Raw genomic sequence first — 20,773 nt, 5'->3', positions numbered from 1 at the left:
TGGGAGGAGGCTGGGGGCACACCAGCTGTCGGGGGGGGGGCGGGCTGGAGAGCTCTGGGGGTGCAAGCAGGCCTCCCTAGGGCTGCCTGGCTGAGGGGGGACGTGCTGGTTTTAACAAGCCCACAGGGGCCTGAAAACCTGGCTCCCACTTGGAAGTTTTCCTAAAAGGCTCTTCTAGACAAAGGCCGTTACACCCGAAGGTCTGCAGTCACATTAACTTAGGATCTCAGGTTTCATTTATGTGTGGGAAAGCCGAGGCTCTGGGCCTCCCATGCAGCCCCCCCCAGCGCCCCGGTGCCGACATGAGAGAGTGAGGGGTGTTTTGGGGAAGGGGGGTGGGGGCCCTCCCCGCGCAGGAGGGGCCGCCGTTGTCACTGAGGGCACACCCCGCGCTCGTCTCTGAGGGATGCGGTATGGTTAAACCATTTTACAGGCGAGGAAACTGAGGCTCAGAGAGCCGAAGCTGTTTGCCTGAGATGGCAAAGCTAAGCGGTGAAGCTGGGACTTGAACCCAAGTCTGTCGGCTCAAAAGAATTGCGCTCACGACTTTCTTTCTCTCCCCGCCCGGAACCCATCGTAAAGACAGGACGAGGTAGCTATTTAATTATTCATGATGCACACTTTCAGTTAAAAAAAAAAAAAAAAAAAAAAAGCTCCAGAGGCCATTTTCTTTTCTTTTCTTTTCTTTTTTTTCTTTCAATATTTTTTTAAAGGCTTACGTTTGAGAGAGACAGAGAGTGAGTGGGGGAGGGGCAGAGAGCAGGAGGCACAAAATCCAACCCGAGCTCCAGGCTCCCAGCTGTCGGCACAGAGCCCATCGCGGGGCTCGAACTCACGAACCCGTGCTTAACCGACTGAGCCACCCAGGCGCCCCCAGAGGCCATTTTCACGGCACCCTGGGGTTCCACTTTGAAAGGCTGCTCTGGGCTCTGGTTTCCGAGATTCTGATTTCCACCCTGGGCTGACCCCGGGGGTCCTTTCCCTCAGGGCCCAGTCTGGCTGAGCGAGAAGGGCCCTCCTGTCTCCATGTGCCCCGCACGCGCACGCGGGGACCGCCAGCCTCCCTGCAGAGGCTACACAGCTAGAAGAGTAGAAGCCACATCTGAAGAGCAATCTGACCCCCAGATGTAGGCTTTCTCATGCAAAATCGTGTGCCCTTGACCCAGGGGGGCTTTGAAAGCAAGAAAACTCAGGATAGGATCCCTGGACGGGAGGTCCTTGGGCAGAGACAGCAGGCCGGGGAGTGGGGGACCTCGCTCTGATTCTGGTTCTGCCCCGGGCAAGCTGTGTGGCCCCCCTTAACGCGATGGATAAGAGACCGGAGATTTTGCAGGGGTGACGTTAGGGCTCGTGTTAATTGCTGTGTAATCACTGGAATGTTAAAACATCCACGGGGGAAGCTCACTCTTCCGTCGGGGGTCCTGACGCTTGAGCAGGCGCAGAACCACCCGCAGGGCACGTTACAACGCAGATGGCTGGGCCCACCCCTAGCATTTCTGATTCAGCGACTTCGACTTTTTTTTTTTTTTTTTGAGAGCGACAGAGAGAGCGAGCAGGGGAGGGGCAGAGAGAGAGAGAGAGAGAGAGAGAGAGAATCCCAAGCGGCCTCCACACTGTCAGCGCAGATCCCGACATAGGGCTCGAACCCAGGAAACTGGGACATCAGGACCCGAGCAGAAACCGAGAGTCAGACGCTTAACTGACTGAGCCCCCCAGGCGCCCCGTGGCTTTGACTTTGGAGCAAGGATGCCATTGGCGCTGCGCTGACCATGCAGAGGCTGCTTGGGATTCTCTCTCTGCCCCTCCCCTGCTCCCGTGCTCTCTCTCTCCCTCCCCGCTGCCTCTTAGGGGTCAGAAGGGCCAGGAGGGGATTTTAACCTTGGGCTAAAAATGTGGGTTTTTTTTTTTTTTTTTTTGATGGGGGTGGGCGCACAGTCTCAACTCGACCTCTGGAGGGGCTGGAGGCTGAGGTCGGCCACGCAGGTGGTCCACCACGTCCTCAGTGAGCGAGCCCCGGGAAAACTAGACATCAGGGCTCCGGTGAGCCGCTCGTTTTGGCGATACTCCGAGCACATCAGTGCTGCGGGAATAAGCACCCCTTTGGGACACCTGGAAGCTTGTGCTCCGCGTTTCCAGAACTCTGCCCTATGCACCTCTTCCCTTTGCTGAATCAGTCTGTCAGCTGTAATGGCATGGGTCCAATGGCTTTTCTGAGTCCTCCTGGTAAGTCGTCAAATCTGAGTGTGATCTCGGGTGCCCCCAAACTTGCCGTCGGTGTCAGAAGTGAGGCGGTCTTGGGACTCCCAAACTTGGCGAGCAGCCATTGGAAACCACGATGCCGTGCAAAGGCCCTGTGGTATGAAGGCATGCTATGCACTGGGACTTTCGCCAGGCCGGTGTAGCTAGGATAGATGGTGAGGGGGGTGGGGTGTCAGCCATGGAGACATAGGCACAGTGCCTGGGCTTGCTCGTCACCCCACACCGATGTGCGGTTTCCCAGCAGCTGTCCCCTGCTGGAGATAGACAGCTCGGGCCTCCAGAGCCGAGCTATTACGCACAGATCCCCCACCTCTGCCTGGCTGTTTTCCTGAGAACCAGGAGCTGTTCTGGAATGTTCCCTGGGCTCCTGTCTGAACTCTGCTTATGCACTGGTCCCCGGGAAGTATTCACAGAGTCAACCTCAGCTTGTCCTCCGGGCGCGTTCACCATGAAGGAGTACTGGCTCCGTCTGGTGGATGCGCTTTAGTCCCTCGGGCACCAGGCAGCGTGAGTCCGAGCCCCCAGGCACCTGCCCTTCCGCGGACCGCGGGGGTCCTCGGGTCTGGGTAGAGGAGATGCCCGCGGGATCAGAAAGGACCCCACACGGCGCCACATTCGGGGAGCGCTCGCCTGCGCTGTGAGTGCTCCCGCGTTAACTCCGTCGTCCTCCCAACCACGTTTCGGGGCAAGTGGTGATGACGCCCATTTCACAGATGAGGGGCCTGCGGCCCAGAGGGGCGGTAAGTGACCCCCGTAAGTGACACAGATGTTCTGGAATCGGGTCTGACTCCAGAGCCGGGCCCTGGGCCCCCCTTCAGCCAGCAGGAAGGCTTACCTAACATACCCCTTTGGCTGATTGGCTCAAAGATGCTTTCTGGAGTGCTCCCCAGGCCAGCCTGTGCTGGGGATTTCGTGGCTGACTTAATTCGGGTCCCAAACCAACAGAACCCAAGGCAAGGTCATTTGGGAAGTGGTCTAAGATACGGGAGCAGGAGGGTCGAGGTGAGACGGGAGGGAAGAAATAATGGGAGGGTTGGGACCATACGAGGCAGCAGGGACTCGGTCCCCGTGGGGCACCCTGGAGGCTGTCGTGTTCCCTCTAAGGTCAAGGCAGCTGATACTTGCCCTCCCCTCCCTCACACTGGCCCAGGACATCAGGCCTCTGCATTTCCTTCCCTTACAGGTGGGCAGAGTGGTCCTGGCCAAAGACAGCAGCCACTGGGCAGAGAAATGCAGGTGTGGGTGCTGGAGGGCAGGTGGGTGCATCACATAAGGGCAAAGGGGTCAAGGACCAGAGTGGCAAAAGAGAGGGCATATGGTCCGTATATGATTATATTATTTTTTTAGTATTTATTTATTTTGAGAGAGAGAGAGAACGAGTGCGAGTGGGGGAGGGACAGAGGGGGGGGGAGAGAGAATCCCAAGCCGGTTCCATACCGTCAGCACAGAGCCTGACTCGGGGCTCGATCCCACCTACCCTGAGATCATGCGTGGTCAACATATTATTAACATATAATTCACAAGGGGTCTCAGACTCCAATTCCAGGGCCAGACAGGGACCACGAGCGAGCACATGGTCTGGGTGGGGACAAGGGTGGCCGACCGCCCAGGTCTGGCCTCAGAACTGTCTGGTTTTAAACCCGAAAGACCCACGTCCCAGGCAACTCAGAATGGTTGGTAGTCCCCGTGTAGACCGTAGAGCCGTGCAGAGCAGGTGTTCCCCCCCCCCCCGAAAGCGGCAGTGGCCCCCTAACTCAGTGAACTTCACCGGTTAGGGGTGTCATCAGCTAACAGTTCAAGAAGCGTCAGAAACCTGGATTCTATGTGAAATTTACCAATTCTCATTGGAGTGAATCCACATTTATTTATTTTTTTAAACATTTATTTATTATTGAGAGACAGAGACAGAGCATGAGCATGGGAGGGGCAGAGAGACAGGGAGACACAGAGCCCAAAGCAGGCTCCAGGCTCCGAGCCGTCAGCCCAGAGCCCGACGCGGGGCTCGAACTCACAGACCGCGAGATCGTGACCTGAGCCGAAGTCGGACGCTCAACCGACTGAGCCACCCAGGCGCCCCTCGGCTGGGTAGGTCTTGACCTCTGTTATCCCGAAAAGCTTCTGAGTAGCCTCGTTGGAGCTTTATCTTCTTAAGTGTTTCTACCTCTTCTCATTATGAGAGAATTATAACTGTATTATAGAAAATTCAGAAAATGAAGGAAAGAAAAAAAGCAGCCCGAAGAGATCAGCCCCCCAGAGCGAGGCCAGTGGGATCTTCGTTTATTGCGTCTCATGCTCCCCCACCATTTGGTACACAGGTATATGTATTTGTACCTGTTTCTTCGCACGTATCTGTGATACTGCTGAACGTAAACTACTTATCCTGCCTTTTGACTTAATCCTGAGCATTTGCGTGTTACCGCACGGTGTTGATCACCAGCTATGGCTGGTTTTAGCTTCATTTGATTTTTCTGGTGGAGGGGCTTTCTGTCCTGAAAGTGGTTTTAAGCGGCCGCGACACCTTGGGTTCAGAATCCAGCCGTGCGGATTCCCCACGGCGTGACCTCTCCAGGCCTCAGTTTGCCTCGCCTGGAAAATGGGGATAATGAATAGCACCGCCTCCGAGGTTGCTGAGAGGACGAGCGCCTCTGTAATAGGCGTGTGTGTATCCCCGGGACTCGAGATCTCGCACAACATACGGGCTGTTTCGTAAACCGTTTCCCTGCGATGCCGCGATTTCTCTGTGTCATTTTGGGGGGACCCTTCTCCATGGCCGTCTCAGGTTTCTGCCTGTCTTGTAAGCAGAAGCATTGACTGTCCGTAAGGCTGTTGAAGTAGCAGAAGGCCTTGTTGGTTGGACGTGTTCCCCCGAGCCAAAGGCAGCTTTGGTTCTCTGCCCGCTAAGACACGGAGTCTTGCCTCAGGACAATGGCCAGGCAGGCTTCCAGCCCAGCAGAAGAGGTTTGGATTTCCTGAGCTCAGGGTTCCTCCGTGGCGAGGAACATGCTGGGCCACGGCTCATCGCCCCCGAGGGACCTGGGACACAGGGAGCAGAGGCAGACCTAAGCTCACGTTGCTGCTGTGCTGTGGGTAACGAAGCCCTTCTCTGACCCAGAGAGCTCGTGTCTTCCTTCAGCCTTGGAGGTGGTAGGCCACTCGTGGGCTGTGTGCAGGGAACGATGTCTGCTCACCGCAGTCCCTGGGTTGCTCGGTGGTCCTCTTGGTGTATGTACTGCTCATCCACGGTCCCGGGCCACTCCGTGGTCCTCCCCAGCATGCGTCCTGCTCATCCACGGTCCTGAACACTTGGTGGTCCTCCCAGTGTATATACTGCTCGTCCACAGTTCTAAACCACTTGGCGGTCCTCCCCGGCATGAGTCCTGCTTGTCCACGGTCCTGAGCCACTCAGTGGTCCCACCCCCTGGCATACATCCTGCTCATCCATGGTCCCGGCCCACTCAGTGGTCCTCCTGGTGTATGTACTGTTCGTCCATGGTCCCAGGCCACTTGGGGGTCCTCCCCAACATACATCTTGCTCATTCACGGTCCCGGGCCACTCGGTGGTCCGCCCTGGCATGCGTCCTGTTCGTCCACGGTCCCGGGCCACTCGGTGGTCCTCCCCAGCACCACTCCAGCGGGTGCACAGCTTTCCCTCACTTCTCTTTCCTGTCACCCTTCGGACCAATCTCCCGCTGTCGGAAACACAGGTTATTTCCAATGTTTTCACTGTTTATACAACGCTGCAGCGAGCAGTCTTGTAGCTAAGCTTTGCTCTCGTGTGACTCTTTCCAAACCATGAGTCACAAGGGAGCTGAGTGACGGGCCCCTGCTATTGGCTTATTAGGGGCTCTTGAGCCCCTCGTAGATTGAGGCCTAAGTGATCTGAGCTGCTGGGGTGTTGCTCGCCCCGTTCCCCGCTGGCCCATCTCCTTGGGCCTATAAAACCATTCCAGCCTTCCCGTCCTCCGGAATCCCCCTGGGGAGCGCTTCACAGGCTGAACTCTAAAGGAAGGGGCATCGGGGCGCCTGGGTGGCTCAGTCGGTTGAGCGTCCGACTTCGGCTCAGGTCATGATCTCACGGTCTGTGAGTTCGAGCCCCACGTCGGGCTCTGTGCTGACAGCTCGGAGCCTGGAACCTGCTTTGGATTCTGTGTCTCCCTCTCTGCCCCTCCCCGATTCATGCTCTGTCTCTGTCTCAGAAATAAATAAACGTAAAAAAAAATTTTTTTTAAAGGAAGGGCCATCCCTCTGACTCTGGCACCAGGCCCCGAGCTCTTCAAGAGAGAGATATCCTTAACCTTGTGTCCCCAGTTACCTGGCACATAGTAGGTGCTCATCCAATGCTGGCTGAACCCCTCCAGTCAGGAGCCATAAATCAAACCAGGAGGTTATCAAGACATCGTACTTCACGGTATTTAACCCGCTGAGTCCCCCGCATGGTAAACATCATCCTAACTTCTTTTTTTTTTTTTTTTTAATTTTTTTTTCAACGTTTATTTATTTTTGGGACAGAGAGAGACAGAGCATGAACGGGGGAGGGGCAGAGAGAGAGGGAGACACAGAATCGGAAACAGGCTCCAGGCTCTGAGCCATCAGCCCAGAGCCCGACGCGGGGCTCGAACTCGCAGACCGCGAGATCGTGACCCGGCTGAAGTCGGACGCTTAACCGACTGTGCCACCCAGGCGCCCCTCATCCTAACTTCTAACAGCATGGATTTGTTGTCCTGCTTTTGTGCGCGAACCACACACACACACACACACACACACACACACCCCGCGTGCTCTTTTCACGTCTGGTTCCTCTGACTTGGCGTCACATTCGTGAGACCCGGCCCCGCCGCCACGGGCAGTCGTAACTCATTCTTTGTTCTGCGGGGGTCTCTGTCCTGTGGATAGACCACCCTTCCCCCCCACCCTTCTACCGTCGATGGGCATTCGCGTCATTGCCAGCGTGAGTAGTGCTGCTGAGAACATTCTAGCACAAGGTCTTACACGTGCCCTGGTCCTGTGGGCGTGTTCTGAGGAGTAGAGTGGCTGCGTGTGTCTAAGTTCGGCATTCGTAGATACTCTCAAGTGGTTAGAAACCGTTTATCCGATGAATGACGTTCTCGAATCTAAGAATCAGGGTGATGGATACATCGAAAGAGTAACTACGGTCAGGGCTGGTCTCCGGGGCGTTGGGGCCGTGAAGTCACACAGGGCCCCCTGATTGGGTAGGCCACGCTTGGGATTTAATTCTCCGTGGTAGCTGGTTTGAAATTCTTAATAATTTTATCTTTGCATTTGCGTTGTTTTAATCTGCTTTTTTAAAGTTCATTTGTCCATTAAAAACATTTTTTAAGGTTTATTTTTGGCGGGGGGAGGGGCCGAGAGAGAGGGAGACACAGCATCTGAAGCAGGCTCCAGGCTCCGAGCGGTCAGCACAGAGCCCGACGCGGGGCTCGAACCCACGAACTGCGAGATCACGACCTGAGCCGAAGTTGGACACTTACCCAGCCGGGCCACCCAGGCGCCCCTGCATTTGCGTTTTGTAAGTCAGGTGCGATGGGACAGTGGAGCACGCGTGGGGGCCTTGCTGGTGCCTCCCGCTGCCACCTCCCTGCCTCCCGGAACCCATCACAGCCGCCGGCTCCCTTCCCTCCCCAGGAACCACCTCGGCTCTCCACCCACTTGTCCGAGAGCGTCCTGTGCCCCAGGGGGTGTGTCCTCAAATAATGCATTAAAAACGGCAGGACAAGCAGGGTTGGGGGAAGGGGGTGGCGGCGTGGGGGAGGGGAGGGTGGCCAGAAGAAAGGAGAGAGGTCTTTCCTGTCCTTTGAGCCAGGAGGCGCACCTTCTCACCTCCCCCCTGCTGGGGTTTATCCCGCTCTCGCTGTGGCCCCTGCCCTCTGCCTGCACGGCACACACACGTGACCACGTGTAGCTTCTCACCGCCCCTGTGAGCTCAGCCTTGCTGTCACCATCCCCCGTGGGCAGACAAGGAGGGGGAGGCAGGGAGCTCGGGAGCCCCCCACCCCCACCCCCCCCAGTGGTGGCTGGGAAGCGGGTGCTGGGCGGATTGGAAGGCCGCCGTGTCCGCCCCTAAAGCCTGCGCTCATCGTCCCCTTGGGGTACCAGGCCTTCCTGCAGGTCAGGGTCCCCTCAGGGCGATCATGTAGAGGAAGCCTTCCGGGGGCCTGGATGACAGCCAGGGTGATATCAGCAGAAGGCTTGGCTGCATTATGGCTGGGGGGTGGGGTGGGGGTGGGGTTGGCAGGCCCCCGGGGCTAGAGAGGGGGACAGTTGGGGGGGGGGTGACGGCGGTCTGGAGAGGCCCAGCGGTCTCCTGCAGCCCGAGGGCGGGGAGTGGCCGTTTCAGAGCCTGGCAAGCTTTATGAAATGATCATGAGGTCACGGCTCATAACGCAGAAGAGGTCGGGCGGAGGCGCCTGGCTGGACAGAGGGCCTTTGTTCCCCCGGCAGGGACTGCGGGGGGCACTTTGCCCAGAATCGTCTCAGAGAGGAAGGAAGCCGAAGATTTATCTCCCCGAGTCTAATCAACTTCCTTTGGAGAGGCCGCTCTCTGTCCCACACAGAACCCTGAGTGGCCCCCCGAGAACGCTGTGCCACACGTCCCTGAAGGCCCCGACTTCGAAGGGCCAGGAACACACGGTTCGCTCGGGGAGGCTTAGAAAGGCGCGTACGTGAGGCTTCTGTGCCAACCAGGCACGGTCACAGCTCCCCGTATCGGCCCCCCTCCCGGCCTGCTTGTCAAGTTTTGTTTATCGTGGTCGGCTCGTGTTGAAACGAGAGGAGCAAGAAAATGGCCAGAAGCCGGAGGATTTCCCCCAGATCGATAGCTCGGCTGGAAATGGACTGGAGGCCGAAGGGCGGCTCATCGATCACCAGATACCCTTGGAGGACCTGCTCCCAGAAGGGCAGTTCGCGGGCGAGTGAGCGAGGAAATGGTTAAGCCGCGCACGCACGGGGGCTGCGGCGGCCAGGGGGCCGTGGAATGCGTTCTACAGCAAGTTGCAAGATACGCTTGTTTTCTGCCAACTGCTGACAGCGGTTTCTGCTTCGACACGGAAGCGTGTCGCTCCCGCGGGCCCCTGACCCCTTGGCCGGCAGCGGCCGCCCCAGGACTGGATGCCCGACCCCAGCGGGGCCGGTCAGCGTCTCTGTCCCGTGAAATGGCCGTCGAGACGGGTCCTGGGACACGGGACGTGCGCTCTTGGGTGAGGCCAGCCTCCGGGTGGCTCCCTCCAGGACCGGGTAGGGGCCTCCTGGGCATCTCCTGGTTGCGGGGCTCCTGGGCGGCTCAGCCAGTTAAGTGTCCGACTTCGGCTCGGGTCATGATCTCACGGTTCGTGGGTTCGAGCCCCGCGTCGGGCTCTGTGCTGACAGCTCGGAGCCTGGAGCCTGCTTCGGATTCTGTGTCTCCCTCTCTCCCTGCCCTTCGCTTATTCATGCTCTGTCTCTCAAAAATGAATAAGTGTTAAAAAAAAATTAAAAGAAAAAGAATTCCAAGCAGAGCCCTCATGGACCCGGCGCTGGGTTTATGTTACCTGCAACCAAAGGAACTCAACTGAGCAAGACAGACCTGGCTGGAAAGGTGGTCTTTCCACTCAACGGAAAGAGCTTTCCGATCCTCCTAGAACTTCATTCAAGGGGGGCCACCACTGGTGGGGGGAACCGTAGAAGACAGACAAAGTCCAGGATGAATATTTGAGAGAAAAGGTAGTCCCCAGGGCAGATGTCTGGTGGAGAGCCCCATGCGTGCGGGGCAGGGGTCCATGGGAACTGGGAGCAAACTCCGGTAAATTCCATGTTACTATGGCGAGTGTAGACAGAGCCAAGCCCTCCAGGGCAGAGCAGGGCAGCTCAAGAACCCCAAAGGGGACCTCTGCACGCGCCTGACCGGGCAGAAGTCGGGTCTGGACCGGATGAGAGCAAAGAGAACCTTCTCCTCGCCCAGTGCAGCCAAGGGGCCCCCTCCGCACACCTGCCCTTTGGTGTCGATTGTCGTGTTTAAGAAACCGTGGAATCGGCTGAACCTTGTTCTCATTCTCCATCGTGAGTTCGTGTATGTCCAGCCCACCTAAGCCCCCAAAGGCTCCCCATTTCCCAATGCCATCACATTGGGGCTTAGAGCCTCAACATATGAGTTTCGAGGGGACACAAACATTCAGTTGGAAAGGCTCTACCTGGGGGTTTTTCCTGAGGATCTGGCTGCGTATCCTGACCCCGTTGCTCTAAACAGATCTCAGCCATGAACACAACCACGTGTGCAAATAGGAGTCCTTCTAGTGAGTCTCTGAATGTGGCATGGTCTTGGTGACTCCCGACACACTGTGTGTGTGTGTGTGTGTGTGTGTGTGTGTGTGTGTGTGTGGCTTCTTGTTTTTTGTGTCCGGAAGGTCTTTATATTTCTTTGATAAGGAACGACTAAATGTGCTTTACAATGGTCGAACGAATGCGCCACCGTGATATTTCAGCAATGAGATCGCGTTCTTGGGGTGGCAGCCTCAGGGGCCTTTCCAGCAGCTGTTCTGTTGGGTTTCTGTGTCTCCCTCTCTCTCTGCCCCTCCCCCGTTCACGGTCAGTCTCTCTCTCAAAAAGAAAGAAAGAAAGAAGGAAAGAAGGAAAGAAGGAAAGAAGGAAAGAAGGAAAGAAGGAAAGAAAGGAAAGAAAGAAGTCAGGACTCCCAAATAAGAGATCTGAGCCACCGAGGAATGAGCTTCCAGGGACGCTCCCAAGGTCCTCAGGCGCGTCTGGGGAACCCCTCTCAGGAAGACGGAGCCATCTGGCCACTCTATTCTGGAAGGGTCACTGCGTCCACATTCACCGTCCCAGCCACCGCCCTCGTTACCCGTGTGAATGAGAGAATCAGAATGACGTGATTGCAGAGGACTGGGCGAAAGGACACAGCGCTAAAATATGCAAACCCGGCATTCCCCAACTGCCCATAAATTTGCAAGTTGGTAACATTTTTGGGTTTCTTTGTTTCGGTCCTGGCTGGTCTGGCTTGGAGGGTGTTTGTCCAGACTTCCCAGAGTGGCCCCGGGGTGGGGGTGGGGAGGGTGGGGCAGGGCCGCCTCCCCAAGCTGCAGGTGTCTCTGGAGGACGGGAGCAGGGAGCGCACCAAACCTGGGGTCCCAAAGGGCGCAGGCTGAGGGACACGGGGAGGAGGGCGTGGTGATCAGAACAAGGGCTGTGGCATCAGAAGGCGTCCCCCAGCCTGCCTCAGCCTCGGCAAACGTGGGCAAGTCACAGGACCTCTCTGAGCATCTGTTTGCTCGTCTGTCACATGGGACAATAGTTTCTACCCCAGAGGGGCCCCCCGGGAGGATGAGACCTTGTGCTTTTGAGGTACAGACACCAGCCTCCGCCCAGGGTCACCACGACTGCAGGTGACGGACAAGGTGGAGTTTCTACCTTCCTTTGGGCAGAAAAGAAGGTCAAGGGGAAGGAGCTAACCTGTATCTAAGTCAATAACGTACAGGAGCCTTACAGTTTATTTGCTCCAAACGAGACTCTGCGAGGCAGGGTAGGACTTTTCAAAAAATGTAACGTGCCCGCAAATTCCCCGGAGGATCTCCAGCAAAATTAGCTTCTGATTCGGCAGCTCTGGGGGTGGTGGCCGAGGGTCTGCGTTTCTAACGGATCTCAGCCTTTGCTGGTGCTGCTGGTCCCTGACGCCACCCTGAGTGACACGAACGGAGGCAACTCTCACTGCACCCATTTCACAGAGGAGGAAACAGGCTCCGAGAGGAAGCCTAGTTTTCCATCTGCCTGAATCCGTGTTCGGGGCTTTGGCGTGGAAATGAGAGAACTGACCCACAGATACAGCTGCAACCCTTTTATGACCTTGAAAAAAGTCCTGGTCATTGGGACGTCCGGGGGGGGGCTCCGTCGGTGAAGCGTCCGACTTCGGCTCAGGTCATGATCTCGCGGTTCGTGAGTTCGAGCCCCGCGTCTGGCTCTGTGCCGACGGCTGGGAACCTGGAGCCTGCTTGGGATTCTGGGTCCCCCTCTCTCTCTGCCCCTCTCCTGCTTGCACTCTGTCTCTCTCTCTCTCAAAAAGAAACATTAAAAAAAAATGTTTTTTTAAAAGTCACAGGCACACATCCTAAGCCGCCGTGATCCCCACGCGGTTGTCACAAAGTCGGCCTGGACAGATTCTGAGGTAGGGGGCTGCGTTATCCCCGCAGATTCACGCCATTCCAGACCGAGGTGCGTGGGAGTGCTGGTGGTTTGTTGGGCGTGTCGAATCGAGCAGAAAAACAGGAATAACGAAAGCCAACCTCTGCTGGCCACTGAGGAGCTGGGTGCTATTTTGAGAGTTTTCCTTAATGCCTAGAATAGGAGGTGGGTGCGATCACTGCCCATTTTACAGACGGGGAAACTGAGCCAGGCAGAGAAGTGGCCCGGTCACACAGCTAGTGGGTCTTCCCTGCCCCCTTTCTTGGCGTACTGCCCACAACGAGCCCCTGAGGCTGCAGGCTGAGGGCATTTCTGCCCTTAAATTCTGTGGGTTTGGGTCCTGTTCCTGAGCTGAGCTAGCTTCTCCTCTCTTCGTGCGTCCTTTCTTCTCTTTGCAGCAAAGGGCAGTGGTGGAGTTCACAGATTCCAGAAGCAAATCCCAGCTCAGACATTCTCATGGGATTTTGAGCAGGTCAGTTAAGCTTTCTTGGCCTCCGGGTCCTCGGGGCAGTAACGCTTGGTTAATGCCTGAACTTGCCTCGTGGCCCGAAGGATAATTAAACGGTTCTGAGCCTCCAAGCGCTCGGAACATGGCTGGGCACATAGTGTGATTTGCGTGCTTGGTATTGTTACGTTTTCAAATAACAACGTCCATGTTTACCCAAAGAACAGAACTTGGTTGGAGAATTCTTTTTTTTTTTAATTTTTAACGTTTATTTATTTTTGAGAGAGAGAGTGCGTATGTGCCCAAGCAGGGAAGGGGCAGAGAGAGGGGGAGACACAGAATCCGAAGCAGGACCATTCTGAGGCACCTCTGGGCAAGCGGTCAGCAGTCCCCAGGACCTTCGTGTTTCTCTACAAGTCAGGGACGCTTAGCTGTCACACGGAAAGTGAGTCGTTAAGGGAAGGGTTCTAACTACAAAGCCGGTGTCCATGGGACAGGGGAAAACATTAACCAAAAAGCATGCACGGGCCGCCCGGCTGGCTCAGTCAGAGGAGCGTGTGACTCTTGATCTCGGGGTCGTGAGCTCGAGCCCCGTGTCCTCCCACGAAGCCCCAGCCGGCACGGCGACAGCTTCCGGTGACACACCCGTGGTTCTCCATGCTGCTGTGCACGGGAACCCCCGATGCCTGAACCCCGTCTCCCAGAGCTGCTGACTCCGTTGGTGTGGACGCAGCCTGGGCATCCGGGCGTGTGTGGACTCCCCACGGGATCTCGCAGACCGTCTGTGCCGTCCGAGAGCGTGTGTCCGGGCGTGCGTCCCAGCTCCGGCGGCCTCCCGCACGTGACCGTGGAGGACTCGGGACGCTCATCCGTGGGGCTCATCAAACCGGCTCTCGATCCTGTGGCGTCGTGAGGTGTTTCCCCAAGCACCACCAGATGAACGCCCTTTTATTTGGGGCCCGTCCTTCCCTGTCGGCCTCCCCTGGATGTTGGGGCCCCGGTTTGCGCCATGGAATCAGCGGGCTGCCGGGTGGGGCCAGGCCTCACAGTCACCTGGCTGCGTGTCTGTGGCCCTCGGTGTCCCGGTGGGTGTAAGAGCTGCGGGCTGTGGTCAGGGCGGTGCACCACGCAGCGGGAGTGAGCGCGGCGCCCGCCAGCTTCCGGAGGACCGACATCTCAGAGGACACAGCCTCTCTTCCTCCCGGATGAGAGGGGGTGTGACAAGCATAAGCTCCTCAGGGAGGAGCGAACTGCAGGCCGACCTGTGGTGGCTTGAACGGTGGCCCCCCCCCGCCCCCCGCCTCCCCCAGAAGACGTGTCTGCCCGGCACCTGTACGCGGGATCTTGTTTGGAAATAACGTCCTTTTCGCTTTGTATCAGCCCCTCGACGTTTTAACTGGCTCGTGAAATCCACACGTCTGGCCATCGTGAAATCCACACGTCTCGACATCGGGCCCTTTGTGTAAAAATGTACAAGACCGCGAAGTGCAGGCTTGCGCGGAAAGGCCAAAGATGGGGAACAAGCGACATGCTGGTCCGTAAGGGACGGGCTCAGTTATCTGTTCTCAGACGGCGGCACGTTATAAAAACAGACGGTCGTGTGAGCTCCAGGGTGGATGGTACACGGAGGAAGGAGACCGGGTATGACGCTGGCTTCCGGTGTGTGTGTGTTGAAGGGGCTGTGGATGCACTCGGGTGTGGATTCACAGACTGGCTCCGAGCAAAGCCCCCGGAAGCTTCTGGTCGTGGCTGCTTTGGGGGAGCAGGACTGGGGGCCGGGTGTCAGGATTTCCCTTGTATTCTAGCCTTCTCTCTCTCCGACTGTTTGAAATTGTTACCGTGTTGGCTGGCCGCGTGAATGATTCACCACACAAGTTAATGGAGTGAACGTCCGGGAGCCATCAGTTGAATGGAGATGCCAGTTTGGGGGTCTGGGAAGGAGATACCCAGCCTGTGGCTACTGATGGGGGATTTTGCTACTTTCCACCTCAACGGAGAGAGCGCGGGTGCTCTTCAAGTCCCCACGGGCTGGCATGGGTGGAGGTTGTCAGAACACATCCAGAGTTCAGGCCCGTGCTTTTCTTTTTCTTTTTTTTTTTTAATTAAAAAAAATTTTTAATGTTTATGTATTTTTGAAAGAGGGAGACAGAGCACGAGCAGGGGAGGGGCAGAGAGAGAGGGAGACGCAGAATCCACAGCAGGTTCCAGGCTCTGAGCTGTCAGCACAGAGCCCGACGCGGGCCTCGAACCCACGAACCGTGAGATCATGACCTGAGCTCGAGTCAGACGCTTAACTGACTGAGCCCCCCAAGGTGCCCTGGCCCCGTTTCTTTAAGGCTCTGCTCCTCAGGCTCGGGCGTGCATCAGAATTGCAGGGAGGGTTCCTTAAAACATAGCTTGTTGGGCGCCCCCAGTCTCTTGATTCCGGACGTCTGCGGGGGGTACCTGCACCTGCCTTTCCCACAAGCTCCCAGGTGATGTGGATGCTTCAGGCCCAGGACCGCACGTTGAGGGCCACAGCTCTGAGGGTCCCCACCCTGAGGTTGGGTACTTCTCTCCCCAGATAACCTGCCAGCCCTTCTTCGCAAAGCCCCCCCGCAGCAGGTGGGGGACCCCCCTCCCCGGCCCGCTTTGTCAAGGTTAACTGGGAAAGCAGACAGGCTGCAGCTGAGAATTGGCAGCCGCGTGAGGGACAGTCTAAGCCGCACCCAGACGGGCTCTGTCAGAACCTTCCAGCATGGGCTCAGCCTTGGGTGGTTGAAAAACCCTGCAGGCGAGGTTTAGAGTATGGGCTGTGCATGGTGTCCCGGGGCCGCTGTGGCTCGGGACCCCAAGCTCTGGCTGAAACGGCACAAGCGTCCTCTCTCTCCGCTCTGGAGGCCTGGGGTCCAGAATCACCGTGGCGTCAGCAGCGCTGGTCCCTCTGAGGCCGTGAGGATCTCTGTTCCAGGCGCCCCTCAGCCTGTGGACGGCCGCCCTTTTCCCCGTCTCCTCGCGTCGTCCTCCCCGTGTGTGTCTGTCTGTGTCCACATTTTAAAACGACGCCAGTCACGCTGGATTAGGGGCCCACCCTGCTCCGGAATGACCTCGTCTGAACTGATGACGTCTGCACTGACCCTATTTCCAACTAAGGCCACATTCTGAGTCCTGGGGTTGGGGCTTCAGCCTATGAATCGGGAGGCGTAGAATTCAGCCCCCAACAGACCAGGTGTCAAGTTTGTTTTCCGGACTGTAATGAGCACGCGGGTTAGTTGGGGACCTTCTTGCGATGCGGATTCTGGTTCAGTAGGTCTGGGGCAAGACCCCAGAGCCCGCATTTCTAACCGGAGCCCCCGGATGGAGGGTCAGACAATATTCAGGATTTTTGTTAACGGTATTGTGGTTGGGTGACAAGTGTCCTATTTCACAGGGACGGAGATGGGCCTATTTAGGGCTGAGGGTCAGGATGACTCTGGTCTCCTTTCAGATACCGGCAGCCGTAGGAAATAGGGCAAAATGTTAACAGTTGCTAAATCTAGGCGGTGGGTAGAGGAGGGTTTGTTTTATTCTGCTTTGTTCCTCTTAGGTTAAAGAATTTTCATAATCTTTCCAGGGAGTCCAAGGGGCAGTGGGGGCTAAGTACCTCTGGGATGGATGGAAGGACAGATGGGTGGGCGAGGTGGGGGGCTGGGGGACACTCAGGAGTGGGGCGTTGGGCTGCAGGGGTGCCCCTGAGTGCTCTGACTGGGGACAGCAGCTTCGCACGCCAGCACCTTCTCCGCGTGGTACTGATTCTTCCCCCACCGACCCTGCCTCCGGTTTGTTTGCGGGTGGGCTCAGGGAGGGGTCAGGAGTGGGGCGGCCTTCTGGGATCCCCGGGGCCTGCTTCCCGGGCCCCGGGGGCAGGGACACTTTACGTTTCTGAGCCGCGCAGGCCTCGCTTCTGTGTCCCCGGCCCTTAGCACCGAGTCTAGCACTCAGCAGGGGCGCAGGAGACGGGCTGAGCGAGTGAATGATATGACAAACTTACCCTAAGGGACTGGTCTCCTCCAGGGAAGCCAGGCTCAGGATGCCGTTTCCCATACAGGAAGCCCTCCTCGGGGTTCTAGAAAATGCAACTTACTGAGAGAGTTGACGCTTAAAACCGTCTTCTCACACCATTTTAAAAATTAGGAAAAGACCCCACCCTGTCGCTGAAGTCTGGTATCTTCCACGCGCACCACACATCCCGTTGGCAGCAGCCCCTGAACCTGTGCCCCGCGGCCCTGGGCGTGGTTGTGGCCAAAGTCGCCTCATCCCGCCACACAGCGTTCTTGGGGGTGGGTGCCTGGAGGCCTGTTCTGTCCCCCCCCACTTTTTGTTTTAGCTGCCGGACAGGAAGTCTCTTTGACACCTAATTCCTGGTTGCCATAGATACACGGTCCCTTCGGGGAAGGTAGTGAGCAGACTGCAGGCTTGGAGGCCAGACCTTCTGCAAAAATCCGTGCAAAGCCTCTTTTGAAACTGAGGGCTTCCTTTATGAGCCCTGCTGCCCTCCCGGCCCCGGGGCTGCTTTTCACCATATAAGGCAGTCCCCGCGGTGGCCTCACGCAGGTGAGCGGGCTGAGACACAGGCCTTGCTCAGCTCAGCTGTAGAGACACTGCCATCTGGGCCTGTGCACAGAGGATTTTAGCAACGAGGAGGTTTTGGCACCTCTCATGGTCTTAGAGGAAGAAAAAGGCCTGTGGACCACAAAAGCAGAAATGCAGCTTTGTCGTGGCGAGACATGGTGGGTTGTGAATCTAGGATGTCACCAACTCTGCGAGGCTCACGAAACACTGTGAAGAGGCCATGTGTGTCCTGTGTCACCCAGAGTGGGACGGCATGCATGTGTGTGTGTGTGTGGGGGGGGGATGGCCAAACCCAGGGTGTGAGGAGTCGTGAGGTCCGCTCAGGAGGGTGGAGGTCACTGAAGGGTTTTTAAGCAGGTGACAGGTGTGAGGGCACGGTGTGGGGTCGCTGCTCCCAGGGCAGGGGCAGGGCGCCCCTGTGGCCTTCTCCCATTGCTGGTCTCTGGCTGTCCTCTCCTGCCTTCTCCTTCCTATGACCCCTTTGAGGATACTGATGAAGTTTTAAAAAAAATTTTTTTTAAATTTTTTTAATGTTTATTTTTATTTTTGAGAGATAGAAACTGAGTGCGAGCGGGGCAGGGGCAGGGAGAGAGAGTGGGGGGAGACACAGAATCCGAAGCGGGCTCCAGGCTCTGAGCTGTCAGCCCAGAGCCTGATGCGGGGCTCAAAGTCATGAACCGCAAGATCATGAATGAGCTGAGCCGAAGTTGGATGCTCAACGGACTGAGCCACCCAGGCGCCCCGATGAAGTTTTATTTGGATAATTGGAGAGGCAGGAAGAGACTAGAGCCCCAAGTAAATGTCACATGCGCAAACCTTTGAAAAACACGCGATTCAAAGAGCACGGTATGAAAAGAGGAAGGAGAGAGACTGGGTGATGGCGAAACCAAGGTCAACACCAACCGAGTTAAGTCACAGTGATGGCATGTGTCCTTGATACGATGGACGAGCAGACGCTTTACACCCCTCAAAGGGGTGTAAACCCACAACCCTAGTCTAGTCATGAGGAAAACACCAGGCAAATCCCAATAAAGGGGAACCCGACAGAACACCTGACCAGCATGCCTCAAACTGTCCCGGTCATAAAAACCGAGGAGAGTCTGAGCAACCATCCCCGCCTGGAGAGCTACATGTAACGAGGGATCAATATTGCTTCACTAATGGTGACAAATGTGCCATACTAATGCAAGATGTTAATCATAGGGGACACTGGCTGTAGGTTGCACAGGAAAGTTTATTTACGTATTTTGAGAGAGAGAGAGAGAGAGACAGAGAGCCCACGTGCATGTGTGGGGAAGGGACAGAGAAAAGAGAGACAGAATTCCAGGCAGGCTCTGCACCGTCAGCGTAGAGCCCGACATGGGTCTTGAACTCATGAACTGTGAGATCACGACCAGAGCCAAGATCAAGCTGGCTTAACCGACTGAGCCACCCAGGCACCCCTAAAGAGTTTATTTTTAAGTAATCTCTACCCCCAACCTGGGGCTCAAACTTACAACCCTGAGATCAAAGAGTCACGTGTTCCACCTACGGCCAGCCAGGCGCCCCTGAAAACACACAGGACTGTAGCAAAGTCTCTTACAGTGATCGTGGGCGCCACCTTGTGGGCACATGGCCTCATTCGCTGTGACAGGTCTGGGTTTGGAAAATGAAAGAGCCAGTTTTCTTCCCTGCAGTGACTCTAACCCAGCAGGGGTGAGGGGTGAGGCCAGACCAGATGCAAAGCACACACAGGACCCTTCATCGTGGCTGCTTCTGTTTGCCCCTTGACCTTGAGCTAGAGATAGAGCTTTCCGTCCCCCTGTCACCGGTCCAAGATAGCCTTGCAGGTGCGACCATGATAGCCTTTTTATTTCCTGCCGCTCCTCGAACCCGCTCGACGCCGGATGAAAAGTCCAGAACTTCCCCATGATTTTTTTTTTTTTCTCCATTCTTGGGAAACTAAGTCTCGGGTCACTTTTAGATTGCTGGTGGTCTCAGTTTAGCACTGAAAAATGTCCAGTCCCGACTGATAACGCTTGGACCTTCATTCAACATTAAATCTTCCCCACTCCCTTCTAGAGCCTGCTGTGGACATTTGGGGGGTGTGGGGGAGTGTGGTGTTTGTCTTCCTTGCTCCCTTCTTCCCTTACAGCTGCTGTTGTCACTAGGGTTGCCGGATAAAACCGGGATGCCCAGTAACATTTGTATCAATCATTTCTTTTCAGGGTGAGTAGTAGGTCCCATGCAACACTGGGGACTCTACCAAAAACAATGACTGTTGATCTGAAATTCAAATTTAACTGGGCATCTTGTGTCTTCATTTGCTACCTCTGGCCACCCTGCTTTCTGACCCCTGCGGGCTCCCAGCTGAGGGACGGAGGGAGGAGAGGTTATCCGTGCTCCCGCCACCCCCCATTGCTGCTGTAGCAAACTACCCCACCTTTAGTGGCTTAACAGAGCAGTAACTCACTCCCTTACGGTTCAGGAGGTCACATGTCTGAGACCAAGATGTCAGCAGGTCTGTGTTCTTGCTGGAGGCTCCAGAGACTTTCTCCCCTGCCTTTTCTGGCTTCTGGAAATCCTTCCTCCACCTTCAAGCCAGTAACACAGCTTCTATCACCGTGTCCCCGTGTCTGGCTCTGGCCCTCCTGTCCCCCTCTTAGAAGGACCTGTGATGACATCGGGCTCACCTGGAGAGTCCAGGGTTATCTCCCTTAATCACATCCGCAAAGTCCCTTTTGCCAAGTAAGGGCACGTATTCACAGGTTCTGAAAATTAGAAAGTGGATGTTTTGGGTGGGTGGGTGGGGCCTGATATTTGCCCCCCCAGCTGTGGCCAGCTGGCTTTGGGTCATCTGGGCCCAGCCCGTGTTCACAGCTGATCTTGATCTCAGGGCCACTTCGGTGCATCCTTGGAAGCCTTCCTGGCCCGCTGCAACTCCCCCGACTGGGCATTGCCCGGCCTTTGGCTGGTGGCTCCCAGTCTGCCCCGGGGCGGGCTCACGCCCCTGCAGTCTGTCCTTGCTGGACCCCGGTGACTCCAGGTGGCCGTGCCCACTTTGCATTCTGAATCCTGTCCCAGATCCTGCACCTCTGATGAGCAGCGGGGTGGTGGGACGGTCACTGCCAGGAGCAGACCCTTCTCTGCTGGGCCTACACCTCTGGTAATGCACGTGTGACGTGGGCATTGGCTGGAGGCCGTGGGGGGACTGCCACTCCCCTAGCCCCGGTCCTGAGGTGAGAGGCTGGCTCCCCACTTACTCCTGGGGAAACGGCCTCAGCCCCCAGCGGGTCCCTTCAGATTTTCCCTCATCTC

Source organism: Lynx rufus, unplaced genomic scaffold, assembly GCF_022079265.1.
Source record: "Lynx rufus isolate CCGP_SWC_20201006 ecotype Redwood Valley unplaced genomic scaffold, mLynRuf1.p SCAF_16, whole genome shotgun sequence".
NCBI lineage: Eukaryota > Metazoa > Chordata > Mammalia > Carnivora > Felidae > Lynx > Lynx rufus.
Note: the sequence above shows the minus strand (reverse complement) of the source record.